Below are 20035 nucleotides of genomic sequence, written 5' to 3' on the forward strand. Positions count from 1 at the left end.
AAATAAGGTACAATCGGAGCAAGCAGACTTCCATTGGAGTGCCACTGCTCTCTTTCAAGATCAATTTAGTTATCATCTTTTTTTCTTTTAATGGAATTTTTCAATGTTTTCATTTTTTATTTTCCCCCTTCCCTTCTGTTTGCTGTTGTTGTCGTTCTGATGACCAGGAGTGGCACATGCCTGCGTGGGACAGGAGCACACCAGCTGGCGACCGCCATCTTATAAGGCCCACCAGTGGGAGACACACTGGTGCTCACATGCATCCCAGTCATTGTCCTCACATGTTTATGGGGACACACACCTCAGTTGCAGGGCTTCCCTCTGGCTGCTGAGCTGGGGGCTGGCACATACTGACTGCACACGAAGGTTCACTATCGTGGCACTGGAGGTTCCAAGGAGCCGTTGGGCAGCACTCAGTGTGTGGGGGAGCAATGGGGATAGAGTTTCATTCCTGTGAGGCAGGCATCATGCTGCTGAGACCTCCTGGGAGTCCCTATTTGTTTTGTTATTTGTTAGTTTTTGTTCTGGAGCCATAACTAGTGATGCTCAGGGCTTACTCTTTGACTCTGCACTCAGGGATCATCCCTGCAGTTTTTGGGGGACCATATGGGGACCTGGGGATCAAATCTAGGTCAGTTGCATACAAGGCAAGCACCCTACCTGCTATACAATTACCCTGCCCCTCTCAGTAGTCCCTACTTACCATCTTTAAGTCTACCGGCTCACTTGTCAAATGGGGCAATCCTACCTAACTAAGGTTCTTTTGAAGGTTTAGAGGAGATACTATATGCAAAGCTTATAGGAACTTGCCAGGTATCAGAGAGAACATTCAGTGGGTGCCAGTGCTTTCTGGTTATGATCATCCCTGCCTGGAATACAAAAGATAATTAGGTCTTTCCAGGGTCCTCGCTTCATTGATGACCAAGAGAGGGATCAATAAGGCCAGGGAGGTGGATCAAAGGGTTAAAGCTTGCATGGTGGAGGCCCAAGCACTATAATATGTGTGTGACCCCTCAAAAATAAAATATCACGCTCTCCGCCCAGATGTGACACCGAGTGTCCGCACACGAATGGCTCCTCCATTCCTGAATGCCCATGATCCTGGAGGCCCACTAATCACTTTCGGCACCCAGCAGCTTCTTGCAGAAATGCCTCTAGACTGTGAACTAAGCTATGGCTCCATGCCGCCCCGGGAGGGGAAAGGTTTTTCTCTCTCGACCTTTCCTTTTGCCGGCGGCGTGGCGACTGCCATATTATAAGGCCCACTAAACAGAGGTACGAACTTGCAGTGATGTGACTTCTGGCAGAAATTTCTCTGAACTTAATTACTAAAATACCAGAAATCCAAAAATCCAAGACTCCATATGCTCTTCATTCTCAGCAATGGTAAACAAAATATCAAATGATGCCTTTTCGACAGGTCTGATTGTTGGGGGAAATTCCAAATAATAATAGTGAGTTTTCTGTTGAAATATTGAATGTAAGGAAAGTAAAGAGAAAGTAAAGTGAAAATCATCATCCACAGAGGCGGGGTTGGGGTGGGGGGTGGGATGGGAGGTATACTGGAGTTTTTGGTGGTGGAACATGTGCCCTGGTGAAGGAACATGTGCCCTGGTGAAGAGATGGGTGTTTGATCATTGTATGACTAAGACTTAAACCTGAAAGCTTTGTAATTTTTCACATGGTGATTCAATAAAAAAAATTTTTTTTTAAAAATCTCTCTGCTGAAAACAGTCCAATCCTGATCAGATTTACATAGCATACTAAATGCCTGTTTGGACATTACTTGGACTGTCGTTTTTGCAAGAATCTTCTGTTTTATTAAATAGCTTCTCTGTTATGTATTGAAGAAAATTAAATGTATGTCATAACAGATATAACTAGATGATGACAACTTTTCTTGACTGTGAATTTCATTAAAGATATACATTTGTGGGGCTGGAGTGATAGCACAGCGGATAGGGCGTTTGCCTTGCACGCAGCCGACCCGGGTTCGATTCCCAGCATCCCATATGGTCCCCTGAGCACTGCCAGGGGTAATTCCTGAGTGCAGAGCCAGGAGTAACCCCTGTGCACCACCAGGCATAACCCAAAAAGCAAAAAAAAAAAAAATAAACAAAACAAAACAAAGATATACATTTGTGTCGTAAAAAAATATATCAGGGGCTGGAGCAATAGCACAGTGGGTAGGGCATTTGCCATGCACACGACCAACCCGTATCCTAGCATCCCATATGGTCCCCTGACCACCGCCAGGAGTAACTCCTGAATGCATGAGCCAGGAGTAACCCTTGTGCATCGCCAGGTGTGACCCAAAAGGCAAAATGAAATGAAATAAAATAAAATAAAATCACTGTATCACTTGTATCATTTGTCATTCCGTTGTTAATCCATTTGCTCAAGCAGGTGCCGGTAACGTCTCCATTCATCCCTGTTGCATGCTAGTGTAGCCCAATAGCGTCTGCTCACTCCAGGAACATGAACAGCCTCAAACCATTCATTTAGGGTCTTGACGAAGAAGTCTGACCATCTCGTTGGTGGGCAGCCATGTGGTCTTTTGACGTCCCATGGAATCCAGTTGGTAACAGCTCTACTCCAGCGGTCGTCTCTAAATCTCATTAAATGTCCAGCCCATCTGATTTTTGACGCCATGGCAAATGAGACAGCGTCCCTGATTCTTGATCATTGACGGAAGATTCCTTCTCTCACTTGAATGAAACATGATATTCCAAGCATAGCTGTTTTGATCCCTCTTTGGGATACCTGAATAGCCTTCTCATCCTGTTTTCATAGGGCCCAGGTCTCTGAGGTGTATGTTAGTGCAGAAAGAAGGGTGGAATTGAAAAGATGTGCCCAGTGGTCAATTTCGTTGTGGAACTGTCCACCAGGAGACTCCCATGTCCAATGGAGGTTCTTCGTCCTCTTAACCACTTCTCTGACACTTTTTTTTTTTTTGCTTTTTGGGTCACACAGGGGTTACTCCTGGCTCATGCACTCAGGAATTACCCCTGGCAGTGCTCAAGGGACCATATGGGATGCTGGAAATTGAACCCAGGTCGGCCGCCTGCAAGGCAAACACCCTACCCGCTGTGCTATCACTCCAGCCCCGTCTTTGACACTGTTTTTTTTTTCAAGTATGCAAACTTTTATTGAAGCTTAAATTGTGGTACAGAAATACATTTCAACTGATATAAGTCCAACGCCATGAAAAGAGAATTTATGGCACCAAAAATTTCCCTCCTCTATGTACATAACCATACTAGGATTTATTTAGGTTACTACTCAATCTATAGTTTTCATTCTTCTAAGCTTTGTTCCATAAAAATTTGTGTAATCTTAGCATTAGATATAAATCTTAACTCTATTAGAGAAAAAAAAGATCAGAACTTGAAGCCCACAAATGTCATCAATTCAGCTGGTACACTGTTCAAGAACAAAAATCCACTTTCAACATTGGTCCTCAAAACAGTACCAAAACCCTAGGTACTGTGAACTTGTACAAATCAAACTCCCTTATTGATCAAAAGCTTCTTCAATGAAACTTTCCATCAACAACTTAAAAAAAAAGTCCAGTGTTCCCACCACTTGATTTCAAACCAAGTAGATCTCATGCTTAGAAACACTTAAAAAAGTGTTTCATTAAAAAATATGGAAGGAACCAAAATACCATTACATCAAATCCAGAAACAAAATTTTTTTTGAGGACAAGATACACAAACTTCAGTCAACCTTGCTATTTTCTCAACTGTTTTTATCTTATTATTTGCAAAAATAGTTAAATGCGTATGAATATCCAGCTCCTGAAACCCTGAATTTCTAGTTATTTCCTATTGAATACTTGGAATTTTTTGTTTTTATTTATGAATAGCATTTGGGTTCACTATGTATTTATGAATAACCTCAACAATTCTCATTCACCTAATCCTATGACAACATGGTGAAGATAGGAACAGAAAGTCAGAACACTACCACATGAATCATAAAGTCAGAACAGTCACAAGATGACAAAGACAATGACTCTGCTTTAATCCAAGTTTACACTATGTTACTAATGGAAATTCATGGAAATGTCTGCTAAATAATATGGATAATGATCTGAGTTGAATTATTAAATCCAGGTATAACCTTTCTCTTAATCTTCCTGCTTAATGACAAAAATTTTACTACTACTTAGGAAGTCAGAAAAGGAATGGCATCCATGAAAGCTAGTATCATTTACTGGTGAGCAAAGACTGGCATGTTTCCACACAGCTCTCCCAGTATAAATGAGAATCAAGCACCCTACCCACTGTACTATCACTCCAGCCCCTGTAAGAGCTCATGCTGATTAATAAGGTCAAGAATCGCTTGACCATGAAAATGAACCATCTTTGACACTCTTGAAGGTGTTCCACACTGCTCTCTTCCTCCTGCACAGTTCAGGTGTCAGGTCGTTTGTCATGTTGAGTTCTTGACTTAGGTACACATAACTGCTGCATTCAGAGATGTTTGTTCTGTTGAGGGCAAATGGAACATCAGGAACTAGTCTATTTCTCATGAACATTGTCTTTGTGAGATTCAGCTGCAGTCTGACCTTTCCACACTCACGGTCAAAGTAGGCCAGCATTCGTGCCACTTGGCTGATATTTGGTGTTATTAGAATGATGTCGTCAGCGAAGTGGAGGTGGTGTAGTTGCTGACAGTCTATCTTCACAACCATTCCTTCCCATTGCAGTCATTGCATGATGTTCTTGAGTGTGACACTGAAGAGTTTTGGTGAAATGGTGTCGCTCTACTGAACCCTTCTCTTTATGTTGATGATCACTTCTTTGTAGAATGGTGAGATCCTGGTAACGAATCCATAATAAAGCTCATGGAGGATCCTGATGTACTAAGTTTGAATGCCCTCTTTGGCTAGAGCTTCGATGACTGCTTCAGTCTCAACAGAATCAAAGGACTTCTTTAAATCAATGAATGTTAGACAGAGCAGCACCCTGAACTCTCGCAAAATCTCCATGAGCTTGGTCACCCTGTGGATATGGTCGATTGTGCTGAATCCTTTTCGGAACCTGGTTCGCTCATATGGTTGTCCTTTGTCTAATGTTCTGCCAATCCTATTCAGGATGACTTGAGTGAACAACTTGTAGACGACGGACAACAGGCAGACTGGGTGATAGTTGCTGATGTTGTGGATGTCTCTCTTCTTGTACAACAGAATGGTCCTGCTGGTTTTCCACTGGGATAGAACCTTGCATTCAGACAGGTGTCGTGTGAAGAGCAAAGCCATATATTGATGAGTACTGGCAGCAGATTCTTCAGGTGTTTGGGTCTGACCTGGTCTGGACCGGGTATTGTATGCTTCTTTATCGACAAAATGGCTTGTTGGATTTCAGAAGGGAGAACGCTGGGAAAGACATATCCATCCTGCGGAATTTGGTATGTGGGCAGGTGGACATGGCTATTGAAGAGATCCGAGTAGAAGTCATGGATAACCTATTCCATTGCCCTTCTGGAAGATGTGATAGATCCATCAGGATGTCAAAGGATAGTGATCTTGGTGTGACCCAAAAGGCAAAATAAAATGAAATAAAATATATAGTTGGCGAAGGACAGGCCGGTGTTGCAAATACTTTTCCCGGCTTCTGTCACATCAGCCAACACTGCTGCTCTTCTCTCTTTGAGGTTTTCCTTTACTGTTTCTCTGCACAACTTTGCGAGCTCGGACTTTAGCTTGTGATTGCGGGAGGCTCATGCCAGACAACGTTGGCAAATGAGCTCAAGAGTTTCTGAAGACAGGCGACTTTTGGCTTTCTCTCTCTCTGCATTCCTCACACAGTCATGGAGGTGCTGAACCAGTCAATCGTATTCCTCGTCGATGTTGTCAAGGACGGCATCTTCTCATGTTGCCACAATAGTGCCAAAGAGCTCCCAGTTGGTGGTCATTCTAGGAGTTCTCTTCTTAAACTTTGCAACCCTTTCTCCCCGCTCCATGAAGTAGAATTTTGCACGAAGGAGATGGTGGTCTGATCCCATTTGGAATTTTGGGACAACAGCGACATTGGTCAGGCAAAACTGTTGATTGAATATGATGTGGTCAATTTCATTGGGGAACTGTCCACCTGGAGACTCCCATGTCCAACGTTTAGATTGGGCCTTCTGGAACTGCGAGTTACCATGGATGGTCTTGGTCAACATGATGAACTCAGTTTCTCACTGTGTTCATTCCATTCTAGGCCATGGATCCTGATGTGGAGTTCTTTGGGTGACCTTCTAGGTCCTATCTTGGCATTAAAATCACTGACAATGACCTTGTAGAAAGTGTGGTCTTCTTTATAGTACTTCTTCAGCTCCATGTAGAACTTCTCAATTTCTTCTTCGTCGTAGTTGGATGTTGGTGCATAGACGACAAAGAAAGAAACTGCACCACACTCAAGCCGCTTTCTGGATACTTTGGATACTCAAGCATGAGTGCAGTCCTACAGAACCAGGGGTCACACCCATAAGACCCACTCTGCCGGTGCCTTTGAATTTATGCTAATAAATAAATTCCTCATCAGCTGACCTCCACTATACAACCGCTGCCATGCTCCAGGTCGCTTTCCGAATACTTGGGCCAAGACTCATGCATGAGTGAAGTCCCACAGAACCAGGTAATGTGGAACTTTGTGACCCTGGACTCTAGGCTCAACGGGACCAGGAACAGAGATCCTCTGCCTGCTTCCCCCAATATCTGGTGACCCAGGGGTCACACCCATAAGACCCACCCTGCTGGTGCCAGATAAATTCCTCATCAGCCAACCTCCACTACCCAACTGCCGCCACACTCCAAGCCACTTTCCGGATGTGCAACACAACATAAACACTTCCTACCCATTTTCCATCATTACTGCACCATATTTGATAGGGTCCAAATATGGTATGAACCATAGGAACACCTGTAATGGCAATTAGAGACCGCCCTAAAAGCCTCCATATTTCTCGGAGAGCCCGGGAACTACCAAGAGTATCCTGCCTGCACAGTAGAACCTGGCAATCTACCTGTGGCGTATTTGATATGCCAAAAACAGTAAAATAAAATAAAATAAAATATCATGAGGCTAGAGTAATAATACAGAGGGTAGGCCATTTGTCTTGCACACAGCCAGCTCGGGTTCAATTCCCGGCATCCCATATGGTTCCCTGAGCACCACCGGGGTGATTCCTGAGTGTAGAGCCTGTGCATCACCGGGTGTGACCCAAAAGGCAATAAATAAATAAATAAATAAAAATAAAAAATCAGAAGGAACGCGGTCATGCCAGAGAGGACTGCAGTCTATTTGCTACACCAAGTGTGCCCAAGAAGAAGTTCATTAAATTTGTCATTTGAAACTTAGCCGAGCTGTACTGACCCATCAGGGGCATTTCTAAAGTGTCTTGACCCCTTTTTGCTTCCCATACTTACTCAGCAGGATATCACATTTCACATGCAGGATTCAGGATTCGGGAGCTCTCTCTTTTTTTTTTTTTAAATTTATTTATTTTTAATTAGAGAATCACCGTGAGGGTACAGTTACAGATTTATACACTTTTGTGCTTATACTTCCCTCATACAAAGTTCGGGAACCCATCCCTTCACCAGTGCCCATTCTCCACCACCCGTAAACCCAGTGTCCCTCCCACCCTCCCCAATCCCATCTCCCCCCCACCCCACCCTGCCACTGTGGCAAGGCATTCCCTTCTGTTTTCTCTCTCTAATTAGCTGTTGTGGTTTGTAATAAAGGTGTTGAGTGGCCGCTGTGCTCAGTCTCTAGCCCTCATTCAGCCCGCAACTCCCTTCCCCCACATGGCCTTCGACTACAATGTAGTTGGTGATCGCTTCTCTGAGTTGACCTTTCACCGGAACGTGAGGCCAGCCTCGAAGCCATGGAGTCAACCTCCTGGTACTTATTTCTACAGTTCTTGGGTGTTAGTCTCCCACTCTGTTATTCTATATACCATAGATGAGTGCAATCTTTCTATGTCTGTCTCTCTCTTTCTGACTCATTTCACTCAGCATGAAACTTTTCATGCCCATCCACTTAACTACAAAATTCTTGACCTCCTTTTTTCTAACAGCTGCATAGTATTCCATTGTATAGATGTACCAAAGTTTCCTCAACCAGTCATCCGTTCTGGGGCATTCGGGTTTTTTCCAGATTCTGGCTATTGTAAACAGTGCTGCGATGAACATACATGTGCAGATGTTGTTTCGATTGTACTTTTTTGCCTCTCTGGGATATATTCCCAGCAGTGGTATTGCTGGGTCAAATGGGAATTCAATATCTAATTTTTTGAGAGTCGTCCAAATTGTTTTCCAGAAGGGCTGAACCAGTCGGCATTCCCACCAGCAGTGAAGAAGGGTCCCTTTCTCCCCACATCCTCTCCAACAGCGGTTGCTTTTGTTCTTTTGGATGTGTGCTAGTCTCTGTGGTGTGAGGTGGTATCTCATGGTTGTTTTGATCTGCATCTCTCTGATGATTAGTGATGCAGAGCACTTTTTCATGTGCCTTTTGGCCATTCGTATTTCTTCCTTGGTAAAGTTTCTGTTCATTTCTTCGCCCCATTTTTTGATGGGGTTGGATGTTTTCTTCTTGTAGAGTTCAACCAGTGCTTTATATACCATTGATATCAACCCCTTATCTGATGGGTATTGTGTAAATATCCTTTCCCATTCTGTGGATAGTCTTTGTATTCTGGTCACTGTATCTCTTGCGGTGCAGAAGCTTTTTAGTTTAATGTAGTCCCATTTGTTGATCTCTGTTTTTATTAGATTGCTTAGTTCCGTGTCACCTTTGAAGATACGTTTATCTTCAATATCGTGGAGGGTTTCGCCGACCTTGTCTTCAATGTACCTTATGGTTTGTGGTCTAATGTTGAGGTCTTTAATCCATTTTGATCTGACTTTTGTGCATGGTGTCAGGTCAAGGTCTAAACCCATTTTTTTGCATGTGGTTGTCCAGTTGTGCCAGCACCATTTGTTAAAGAGGCTTTCCTTGCTCCACTTCACATCTCTTGCTCCCTTATCAAAGATTAGATGGTCATACATTTGGGGTTGTGTGTAGGGTTATTCCACCCTGTTCCATTGGTCTACGGCTCTGCCTTTGTTCCAGTACCATGCTGTTTTAATTGTTACTGCTTTGTAGTAAAGTTTGAGGTTGGGGATGGTGATGCCTCCCATCATCTTTTTCCCAAGAATTGTTTTAGCTATCCTTGGACGTTTGTTATTCCATATGAATTTTAGGATTGCTTGATCCATTTCTTTGAAGAATGTCATGGGTATATTTATAGGGATCGCATTGAATCTGTATAATGCTTTAGGGAGTATTGCCATTTTGACAACATTGATTCTCCCTATCCACGAGCAGGGTATATGTTTCCATTTCCTCATGTCCTCTTTGATTTCATGGAGTAGCGTTATGTAGTTTTCTTTGTAAAGGTCTTTTACTTCCTTGGTTAAGCTGATTCCGAGGTACTTGATTTTCTGTGGCACGATTGTGAATGGGATTGCTTTTTTCATGTCCCTTTCCTCTGCCTCATTGTTTGCATATATGAAGGCCATGGATTTTTGGGTATTGATTTTGTAGCCTGCAACTTTACTGTATAAGTCTATTGTTTCTAAGAGTTTCTTAGTAGAGGTTTTAGGCTTCTCTAGATATAGTATCATGTCGTCTGCAAATAGTGAGAGTTTGATTTCTTCCCTTCCTATCTGGATGCCCTTAATCTCTTTTTCTTGTATAATAGCTATCACAAGTACTTCCAGTACTATATTGAAGAGGAGTGGTGAGAGTGGGCATCCTTGTCTTGTGCCTGATCTCAGAGGAAAGGCCCTTAGTTTTTCCCCGTTGAGGATAATGCTTGCCGTAGGCTTGTGATAGATGGCTTCGACTATCTTGAGGAAAGTTCCTCCAAACCCCATTTTGGCGAGGGTTTTCATCATGAAAGGATGTTGGATCTTGTCAAATGCTTTCTCTGCATCTATTGATATGATCATATGGTTTTTATCTTTACTTTTGTTGATATGCTGGATTATGTTGATTGATTTCCGAATGTTAAACCATCCTTGCATCCCTGGGATGAATCCCACTTGGTCGTGATGTATGATCTTTTTGATGAGTTGTTGGATCCTATTTGCTAGTATTTTGTTGAGGATCTTCGCATTGGTGTTCATCAGGGAAATTGGTCTGTAATTTTCTTTCTTAGTGGTGTCTTTGTTTGCTTTTGGTATTAGGGAGATATGTGCTTCATAGAAACTGTTTGGGAGAGTTCCTGTTTTTTCAATTTCCTGGAAAAGTTTGAGGAAAACAGGCAATAGGTCTTCTTTAAATGTTTGGAAGAATTCGCCAGTGAAACCATCTGGGCCTGGGCTTTTGTTTTTGGGGAGGTTTTTGATTACCGTTTCAATTTCCTTAACATTGATGGGTCTATTCAGGTATTCCAGGTCTTCTTTCTTCAGTGTTGGGAGATTGTAGGAATCAAGGAATCCATCCATTTCTTTTAGGTTCTCCTTTTTTGTGGCGTAAAGACCTTCAAAGTAGTCTCTAATGATCTTTTGAATCTCACTGGTTTCTGTTATGATGTCCCCCTTTTCATTTCTGATTCGATTTATTAGAGTTTTCTCTCTTTCTTTCTTTGTGAGACTTGCTAGCGGTTTATCAATCTTATTTATTTTCTCAAAGAACCAACTCTTTGTTTCATTGATCTTTCGGATTGTTTTTTCAAAAATAGACCATGTACTGGGCCCCAGAACATACCTCAATAGAATCGGAAAAATAGAAATTGTATCAACCATCTTTTCAGACCACAATGCGCTGAAGATAGAAGCTAATCACCCACAAATACGGAAAATCAAATCAAACACCTGGAAATTAAACAATTCCATGTTGAACAAAGAGTGGGTCAAGAAGGAAATCAAGGAAGAAATCAAAAGATACTTAGAAACAAATGAGAATGAAGACACGAGCTACCAAAACCTATGGGACGCAGCTAAAGCCGTGTTAAGGGAAAAATTTATAGCTCTCCAAGCATTCCTCAGGAAGGAAGAAAGGACCCACATAGATAGCTTGACTTCACGACTCAAGACCCTAGAAAAGGACCAGAAAAAGGACCCCAAACCAGACCGAAGGAAAGAAATAATAAAAATTAGAGCAGAAATTAATGACATCGAAATCGGGAGCTCTCTCTTAAACCCACCAACCCCAACCTACACCTGCAGTTGGGCCAGAGCCATAGTACAGTGGGTTAGGTACTTGCTTTTGGGTGCCAGCATCCCATATGGTCCCCTGAGTACTGCTAGGAGTGATTCCTGAGTGCAGAGCCAGGAATCACCCCTAAGCATCACCAGGTGCGACCCACCCCACAAGACAAAGACACAAACACATAGACCCCCGGGCACCCATGGCCTGACCTCCACACTGAGCCCCCTGAACCAGCAGCCCTGGAGCACAAGCACTGCATGTTTTCAACAAGACTGAGGGTCTTGCCTGACAACAATTAACTTCATAGGTTGGCAGAAATGGAAAAACTCCCAACCATGTCATCCACTGAAGCCCTCCAGGACAAGTGGAGAAACTGTCTCATCCATCCCTGGCCCCTCATGTTGCAAAGAGCAGAGCGAACATCTCAAACCACTCCACAGACTCCCCAACGCACCCTTCCCAGGTGCTGTCCAAACCCTGACTCATACTCATCTTGGGAAGAACCTCTGGCTTGTTGGGAACTCGCCAGGGGACACTAGCCTCTGTGCTTGGGACCCCACCCCCTGCTGCAACCACGAACCCTCTGGCTTTTCTTTTCACTTCCAAAGAAAAAGACAAGGGCCAGAGAGCTGCTCAGTGAGCTACGTGCAGGCTGCATGCAGGAGGCGGATTCCCCCGGCAGTATTTGGTTCCCTGAGCACTGCCAAGAGCAACCCTGATCAATGCCTGCAGTAGCCCCTGAGCACCTCCACAAAACACAGAAACATATACACGAAGGAGAAGGTGGAAGTACACATCCTTGAGCAGCTTATTTCAGAGACATTCAGAGAATATTTAACTGAATGGAAGGAACCAGAGTGTACCAGCTTATGTCAACAGGAACCCTAGTGCTGACCCACAGGGATCTTTCCCCCTTCCTTTTAATATAAAAAAATTGGGGCCAGAGCAATAGTACTGTGGGTAGGGCATTTGCCTTACACACTGTAAACCGAGGTTCAAAGCCCAGCATCCCATATGGTCCCCTGAGCACTGCCAGGACTAATTCCTGAGTGCAGAGCCAGGAGTAACCCCTGACCATCACCAGATGTGACCCAAAAAGAAAAAAAAATTCACACCCGGGGTGGATTGAAAGAGTCGTATTCTGCCAGCTGAGCTGTCACCTCTGCTCTGCACCTCTCCTCCCCACCTCTGTCCCTCTACAAACCTTCCCCAGTCTTCAAGTGGGAGTCAGCCCGGGCCCTGTCCTGTGCTCTCTCCTGTGCAGGGATTTGCAGGCAATAAGCACAGCCTCGCTCTGCCCTGGCCTTTATCCATTTCTTTCTCTATTTTTCATTTTTAAAAATTTAAAGAACTCGCCAGAAGTAATTTTTGTGCCCATTTCTATTTGTACAGGGAGTCAGAGAGTTTTGAAGCCTAGATCAGCACCGTCAGAGCCAGGGCTCAGGCTAGACCCCGGCTCCTTCCCTTCTCCCTCTCCTTGAGAACCTCATGGCAAGAGGCTGGAGAGATAGGACAGGGAGTAAGGAGCTTGCCTTGCACACAGCGAACCCCAGTTTAATTGCCATCACCTATGTGGTCTGAGCACCATCAAGAGTGGCTCTTGAGGCTGGAGCGATAGCACAGCAGGTAGGGTGTTTGCCTTGTACCCGGCCGACCGGGGTTCGAATCCCAGCATCCCATATGGTCCCCTGAGCACTGCCAGGAGTAATTCCTGAGCGCAGAGCCAGGAATAATCCCTGTGTATTGCCAGGCGTGACCCAAAAAGAAAAAAAAAAGTGGCCCCTGAGCTCAGACGCAGGAGTAAGCCCTGAGCACCACAAAGTGTGACTCAATAACCAGCCCCCTAAAAAGAAATCATCCTAGAGAAGTAAAAGTAGTGTGAGTGGCAGAGCCAGGAAGGACAGACCCCTGCAAGCCCACACCAAGTGTGCCCACCCACAAGCATATGTGCGAGCACCTCAGCTAAAGGAATACAGGCTCCTGAGAGCACCGCAAAGGAGCACGTGAGCACCAAACCTAATGGGTAGCCCTCAGTGACCACTTCAGTGAAACACACCAGGGCATGGCCCAGGGCTGGGTCTGACCCCCAGACTCATCAACCACAATGAAGTGGAGGAGGAAATTTTTTTAATTTGTTTTTTAAATCATGAACATTGCAAACCCTAAATCCCCAAAGATCACATATAGGGGATCTACTTGCCTGGGAAAACTCCTGGGGTCTGCTTCCGGGGCGCAGAGGTGGGCACAGCTGTTGGCAGCTGCCCCCAGGTGTTCACTGAGGCCACAGACTGGGCCAAGGTGCTGGCGGGTATTGAGCTGCTGCGGGCTGGAGGAAGAGGCCTTCCGTCCACTGGGACTCGGACTGGGGGGCTGGAGCTTGGGGTGGGGTCTCTCCCCTTGATGCCATAGACCCAAGTAACTGAGGACCCTGCAGGGGCCGTGGCTCTGGCCCCGGCAGAGCCTGCCTCTGCTGGGAAGCCCACTGCTCCTGAGGCTCCTGTGGGGTCCAGTGGGTCCTCAGAGTCCGTGGTCTCTCCCAGGAGGCTTGTGCTGAGTGTCCCCAGAGTTCCAGCAGGCTCGGAGGTCTGGACTGCAGCCCCTTCTCTTGCCCGGGTGTTCTGGGCAGGCAGCGGGCTGGCAACTGGGGGACTAGGTGTGGCCGTGGCCATGGACCAGTTCTCGAGGATGGGGGTGGTCCTGGGGGGCTGTGACTTCGCTTTCGAGGATTCAGGCAATGCTGCTGTCTCGGGTGCAGACCAGACCCCTCTTCCCTCTGGGGGTCTGGGACCTGAAGGTGGGGTAATCTGGGGGGGCGCTGCTTCTATTTCTATGACATCACGATGGGTCGTCCCTTCGTGGGTGCCGGTAGAGACCACCGGGGCTCCAGCTGGGCCTGTGGGGCCAGGAGAGGCGACCCTGTGCCTCCGGGCCGGGGCGGCCTGTAGCTCCTCAGAACTGTCCTCAGTGCAGAGGGCACGGGAGGCGGCCTCCGGGGACTCGCTGCCAGGGACAGTCCCCACGGGCCGGCTCCTGGCAGCTGCTGTCCCCACGGGAGGGGCGCTGGCCCCGCGGAGACGGGAAGCGGGGACTTCTGTGAGGGCCCTGGGCTTTGCAGAAGGAGCGATGTCCTCGGCTTCGCGGGTGGTGCTGGCTGGGCCTGGGGCCGGCACCCGCAGAGGGGGGCATCCTGCTGGCGCGCTCTCGGAGGCATCCTCAGAGCAGGCTTGGCCTGTGTGGGATAGAGCACATCTGTGAGGCCAGGCCCTCCCGGCCCGTGGGCGGACTCCCGGGGCCCTCGGGTCTCCGGGGGCTGCTCCTGCCCCAGCTTTCATCTCTAGAAACCCATGAGAAAGCCGAAGAGTGCCAGTCTCCTGGGGGGTCTGGCCGCAGCTGAGGGCGGGGCCGTGCGGGGGTGGTGGTGCAGGGGTCCGAGGGCGGGGCTGTGCGGGAGGTGCGCCCTCGCGGATCCGCTCTGCAGCAGCCAGCGGGCGGGGCCTGGGACTGGGAGCAGTGGGCAAAAGACAACGGGGTGCTTCTCATTCTATTTCATTGTGAACAAAAACACTGCTCTGAAATATTAAATATATCAATATTTACATGCAAGTAAATCGCACGCCCGATCTGGCCCAGTTCCCCTGCCTCGGGCTCTTCCCTAAAGGCCTCTTCTTGCAGCCCCCTCCCGCCACCGCTGTGACAGGCACACAAAAATCTGTCAAAGAACCCCCAGAGGATCTTGTCAAGCCACATTCTTTGGCTATGTCAGCCCTCCCGCGCGCCCTCCCCCCACAATGACCCAGCCAGTCCTGGGCCGCAGGGCGGGGGTGGAGGGGACACCGGCTCCCCTCGCCCGCAGGGACACACACGCCCACCCAGGAGCGGCGACTTACCTGCCACCCCCCAGCAGCACAGGAGAAGGGGCAGAGCCAGGCTCCAGAGAGGACCCATTCCGGCGGTGCTGTGCCCACCGCTGCCCACTGCGTGCCCGCTGCCTCCCCCGGCTGCCTCCGCCCAGGGAGGGGCAGCCGCTGTTTGCCCAGGTGTTCCTGGTGGTGTCCGCAGGCAGCCAGGTGGCAGGGAGCTGGGGGCTGGGCACTGGAGTGTGACCTACCCCTGGAGGTGTAGAACCAGAGGTTCAGAGAGCGCGGTGGGGAGGGTGTTGCTCTGCACCTGGCCAACCAGGTTCAGTCCCTGCCATGGCCTTGGTCCCCCAGCACTGCCTGGAATGATCCCTGACCACAGAGCCAGGAGGAAGCCCTGTGCGCCACTGGGTGTGGCACCCAAACAAAACAACAACAGAAGCAGCTATGGAATCGCTTCTACCATGTCCCCAGGGTGTGGAAGACACACAGGCCTTCACAGCGTCCACCTCTGCTTTCTGCACCTGGGGCTTTTAATCAGATAGACTTGGGGTTCTTGCCTCCACTACTTCCCTTCCCTTTGTTGCTGCTGCAATGGGACACACACACAGGGTTATGGTGTTTGCCTGAGGCCACACTGTGAGTTGTGCTTGTACACACCTGCTGTGCACCAGGGATTCAGGGGTTGGGGGGGGTCACATACTAGGTGTATGTGAGTGGCACCCGGAATCAAACTCATGACCTCATGCTTACAAGGCAAGTGCTTTTTGCCACTGAGCCAACCCCCCCACCCCCCAGGGGTGGAGGCATATTTTGTTTTTAATTCTAGGCCTTATGAATTCTGGGAACTAGGTCAAATTAATACAATCACGCTGGTGGCACTGCAATTTGTGTTAATTAAGCTACATTTAAATGTAAGCCACCAGTGGGATTTTCCAGCAACAAGAGGAACTTCTCTGAGCTTCAACTTTCTAAGTTATAAAATGCAACTAATCTCTGCCTCACGGGACATGGACTACATAAAATAGTAAGTGTTGTACACAGTGCCTCAGTTCCACTGATGCTTGTCAAACACACACATCTCTATTGGGGGAGAGTGTTGAGCCATACCTGATGGTGCTCAGGGACTACTAGCTCTGTGCTCAAGGCTTACTCCTGGTGATACTCAGGGGGACACATATTCAGTGCTGGGGATGTGAACCAAGGACTGGACATGTGCCAGGCAAGTGCCTTCCCAGGTCCCAAGGCTCTACCCCAGACTCACACATCTCTACAGACACTTCAGGTGCTCACGTGGAGAAGAGTAGGAGAATAAAGAGACCATGGCAGTGCATAGGGTAGGATTCTGAGAGACCATCAAGAGTGCAAGAGTTTCCTGTGACAACACCCAGATTCACTTTCATATATGCAAAACTCCAGTGTAAAATATTACAAGGGCGGCGCGTGGGGGAGGGAGACGCAATGATGTGTTGTATTCTTCTGTTGTCCTCAGGCACTCTGGGCAGTTCTCTCTTACACGTGCCGCTCGCATTCGGTGTTCTCGGGCCACTGTGTATGGGCTGGATCAGGATGGCTCCTCATTGTGCTCTGCTTCTGTGTGTGCTGCTGTGCTCTCTTCTGTCTGTCTCTCTGTCTCTGTAGTCTCTCCTCTGGTCTCTTCCGACCTATCTCTGTCTCTGTTTCTGTGTCTTCTCTGGTCTTCTCCCGTGTCCTCTTGTGTGTCTCCTTCTCTATCTCTTCTGTCTTCTTCTGTCTCCCCTGTCTCCTTCTTCTGTCTCCCTTCTCCTTCTGTCTCCTTTCTCCTTGTCTCTCTTCTTCTTCTGTCTCCCTTGTCTTCTTCTGTCTCCCTCATCTTCTTCTGTCTCCCCTATCTTCCCCCACAGTCTTAGTTTATATAGCAAATTACAAAGGGTGGTAACACAAAGGTGGGTTTAACATTAACAAATCAACAAAGAAGGGTAAGACCATTTCTCAGAGGAGATTAACAAAATCTCATCTAATGAGATTACTAGGAGATCCATTCAAGGGTGGGGTCCAAACAAGGGTGTGTGAGGGTGTGCCCCTTTCTTCCTTCCTCAGCTAATAATCCACTTAAATCATCATCATCATCATCATCATCATCATCATCATCATCATTATCATCCATTGATCATCAAATTTCTCGAGCGGTCTCAGTAACGTCTCCATTTGTCCAAGCTCTGAGATTTTGGAAGCCTCTCTCTACTCGTATTGGAGACTCTTACAGGGTCAGGGGAATGCGACCCAGCCTGTTACTGGTTTTGGCATATTAATATACCATGGGGACCTTGCGAGGCCCTCCCATGTGGGCAGGGAACTCCCAGTAGTTTGCCAGGTTCTCCCAAAGGGAGAAGTAGGCTATAAGATATTGCTTCTGGGAGCTTGTTTTTAAGCTTCTGGATGCTGGCAGTTGACAGGATTACACGGCGCCCAGGGGCAGTCCCTGGGTGTGACCACCTAGCTACTGGGAAATGGGAAACCTGGGCGGAGCAGGCCCAGTCCCCATCCGAGCAGCCTTGGAGGTCTCAGCCCCAGGTCCCACACACCTGGGTTCCTCTGTCAGTTCCTTCATGCATGAGGCTTGTCCGAACGTGTGGAGAGGGGCCTTGAGCATGGCTGTGCCTAGGCTCCGGAGGTCTTCGGCCTCTGGGAGCTCTGCTCGGGGTGGGGAGGGAAGCTGGAGCCTATCCCCTCCGAGGAGGCCCCAGGGAAGACAGCCAGGTGCGCGCACTATCCACTTAAATAGTTATAGTAAATTTACTTCTAATACTTCTAGCAATGTCATTCTGTATGAGCATAGTAAGAGATATATCAGACTTAAAGTTTGGTTCTTCCTGAGGACATTCACTATATATTCCAGACTACAGTTCTCAGGTCAGGTTAGTCTTCCTAACCCCAGCAGGGTCCTAGTCTCATCGTTACTTTTGGATTATGACAGCATTTGTCTATGACCATGCTCTCTCAACTTATAGTTGAGTATTGTGGTGCTTTGGCTTGGCCCATTTTGATTCCAGGGTAGCTCACAGCTTGCCCTGGGTCCATTCCGTCCCACGTCAGGACCCTGTTTTTGGGGTGCTAGGAAGTAAGGGCAACTGAGTGGAGAAAGCAGATGCCCGGGAGCAAATATTATTGGAGTCAATCAGCTCCCAAGCTACAAAGCATATTATTAACTGTCTTCCTATGTCCATACAGAAAGGACGTTGCTTTAAGTAAACTAAGTTCCCTGCAGCAAGGCTGAAAGGACAAACCCCATGTTATCCTACACTCCAGGGGGAAGTCATCTGGAAGAACCGGGTAAGAGCTCCCTGCAAGCCCTGTGGAACACTCTGCAAGCACGTGTGTGCCCTTGAACACATGTCTTACTCACGTCTCAGTCTCTGCTTGCTTTTCCACTCTGGAGAGGCCTGGGTCCTCTCGAGCACATGCTACCTCTCTCATTCTCCCCCTTCACATCTTTCTAAGTCTCAATAGAAATATCTTGTTTTATCATTTTGCCTCCTCCGGAATTTTTTTCTGTGAGAGAAGGCAATAAAAACCACATGTCCTGATCTGGGCCAGACGTCTCTCTGAGCACTGGTGGCTGAAGTGGGTCAAGCAGAGAGGTTAAAGCGCTCTCTTCTATCTCCCTCACTCCCCACTTCACAGAACCACTAACAAGTTTCATGGCGTGGAGTCTGTCCTGTTCAGCAGCCTGTCCCTTTGCCACCTCCCCTCCCCACGTGGCCCTCCTTAGGGAGAGGCACTTCCTCATTCCAGTGCCTTGCCCTTAGAGGAATTCCAGGCATTCAACCCGCCCAGGGACACCCACCACCTTAATTTCCTTTTCCTTTTTATCATGTAAGTGAAGGACAGCACAGGTCCAGGGAGGGACAGGCTGAGCAGGGAAGCCTGGCAGAGCGCCCCTCTTTGCTAGCCCGCTTCCTCAGTTTGTCTGGCACCTATTCCTGTGTATCTGAGGTGACCAACACAGGACTGATGCTCTGGGATCATATTTTTCTTTTCTTTCAATTTTTTTTTGTCTTTTGGTCACACCCAAAGTTGGGGAAGGGAGGACTCCCAGAGGTGCTAGGGGCCACGTGGTGCCAGCAACTGGACCAGGATTCCCACATGTAAAGCACCTCCCTGGCCCCCATAATAATATTTACCAGAAATTGCATGGGCTTTTCCCCCCTGCCAGCTATACTTTCACCATGAATAAGCAGAAGAGGTAGTTTCATGTCGGAAGGGGGTGGGTTGAGTTTCCCTCAACACCAAAAACCTCTGGAGACCAGCCAGCCACGCTCAAGGCCACTCTCCACATGCTCGGACGAGCCTCACCCATGAAGGAACCGGCAGCAGAGGAACCCAGATATGCGGGATCCATGGCTGAGAACAGCCTGCTTGGATGACTGGGCCTACTCCACCCAGCTCCCCAGTTTTCCAGTAGCTTGGTGGTGACACCCACAAACTGCCCCTGGCACCATATAATCTCATCAACGGCCAAGACCCAGACTATGAAATAAAGCTCCCAGAAGAGAGTAACACAGTATTTCCTGAAGCATGTGGCCACATTTGCGGCCGTACAACCTCTTATACTCTAGCCCACCGATGTACCTAAAGTAGCACACATTTGTTTGGTTTTAACGTACTTGCTTGTATTCTCTTACATACGGTTTTTAAATGGCTCCAGAATGAAACACAACAACCTTCACAAACTTCCCTCTTATTGTGGTGGGAAGATTTTTGCTGGTGAGGTGGGTGTTTGAATATTATCTGTAATGAACTATTGTGAACTACTTTATGAAAATAAAATGTATAAATATCGCAAAAAAGAGAGAAGAGGCTAGTTTCATTCATTTAATGAGCATCCATGAAATCCAACACTACATCAGACTCTGTTCAGAAACTAAATAAAACTAAGTACCATCTCAGGGAATTAACTTCCTAGTAAGAAGAGATTGGAAGCAGTTAACATAAAAAACAAATGGA

This window comes from Sorex araneus, chromosome 2 (assembly GCF_027595985.1).
Source record: "Sorex araneus isolate mSorAra2 chromosome 2, mSorAra2.pri, whole genome shotgun sequence".
Taxonomy (NCBI): Eukaryota; Metazoa; Chordata; class Mammalia; order Eulipotyphla; family Soricidae; genus Sorex; species Sorex araneus.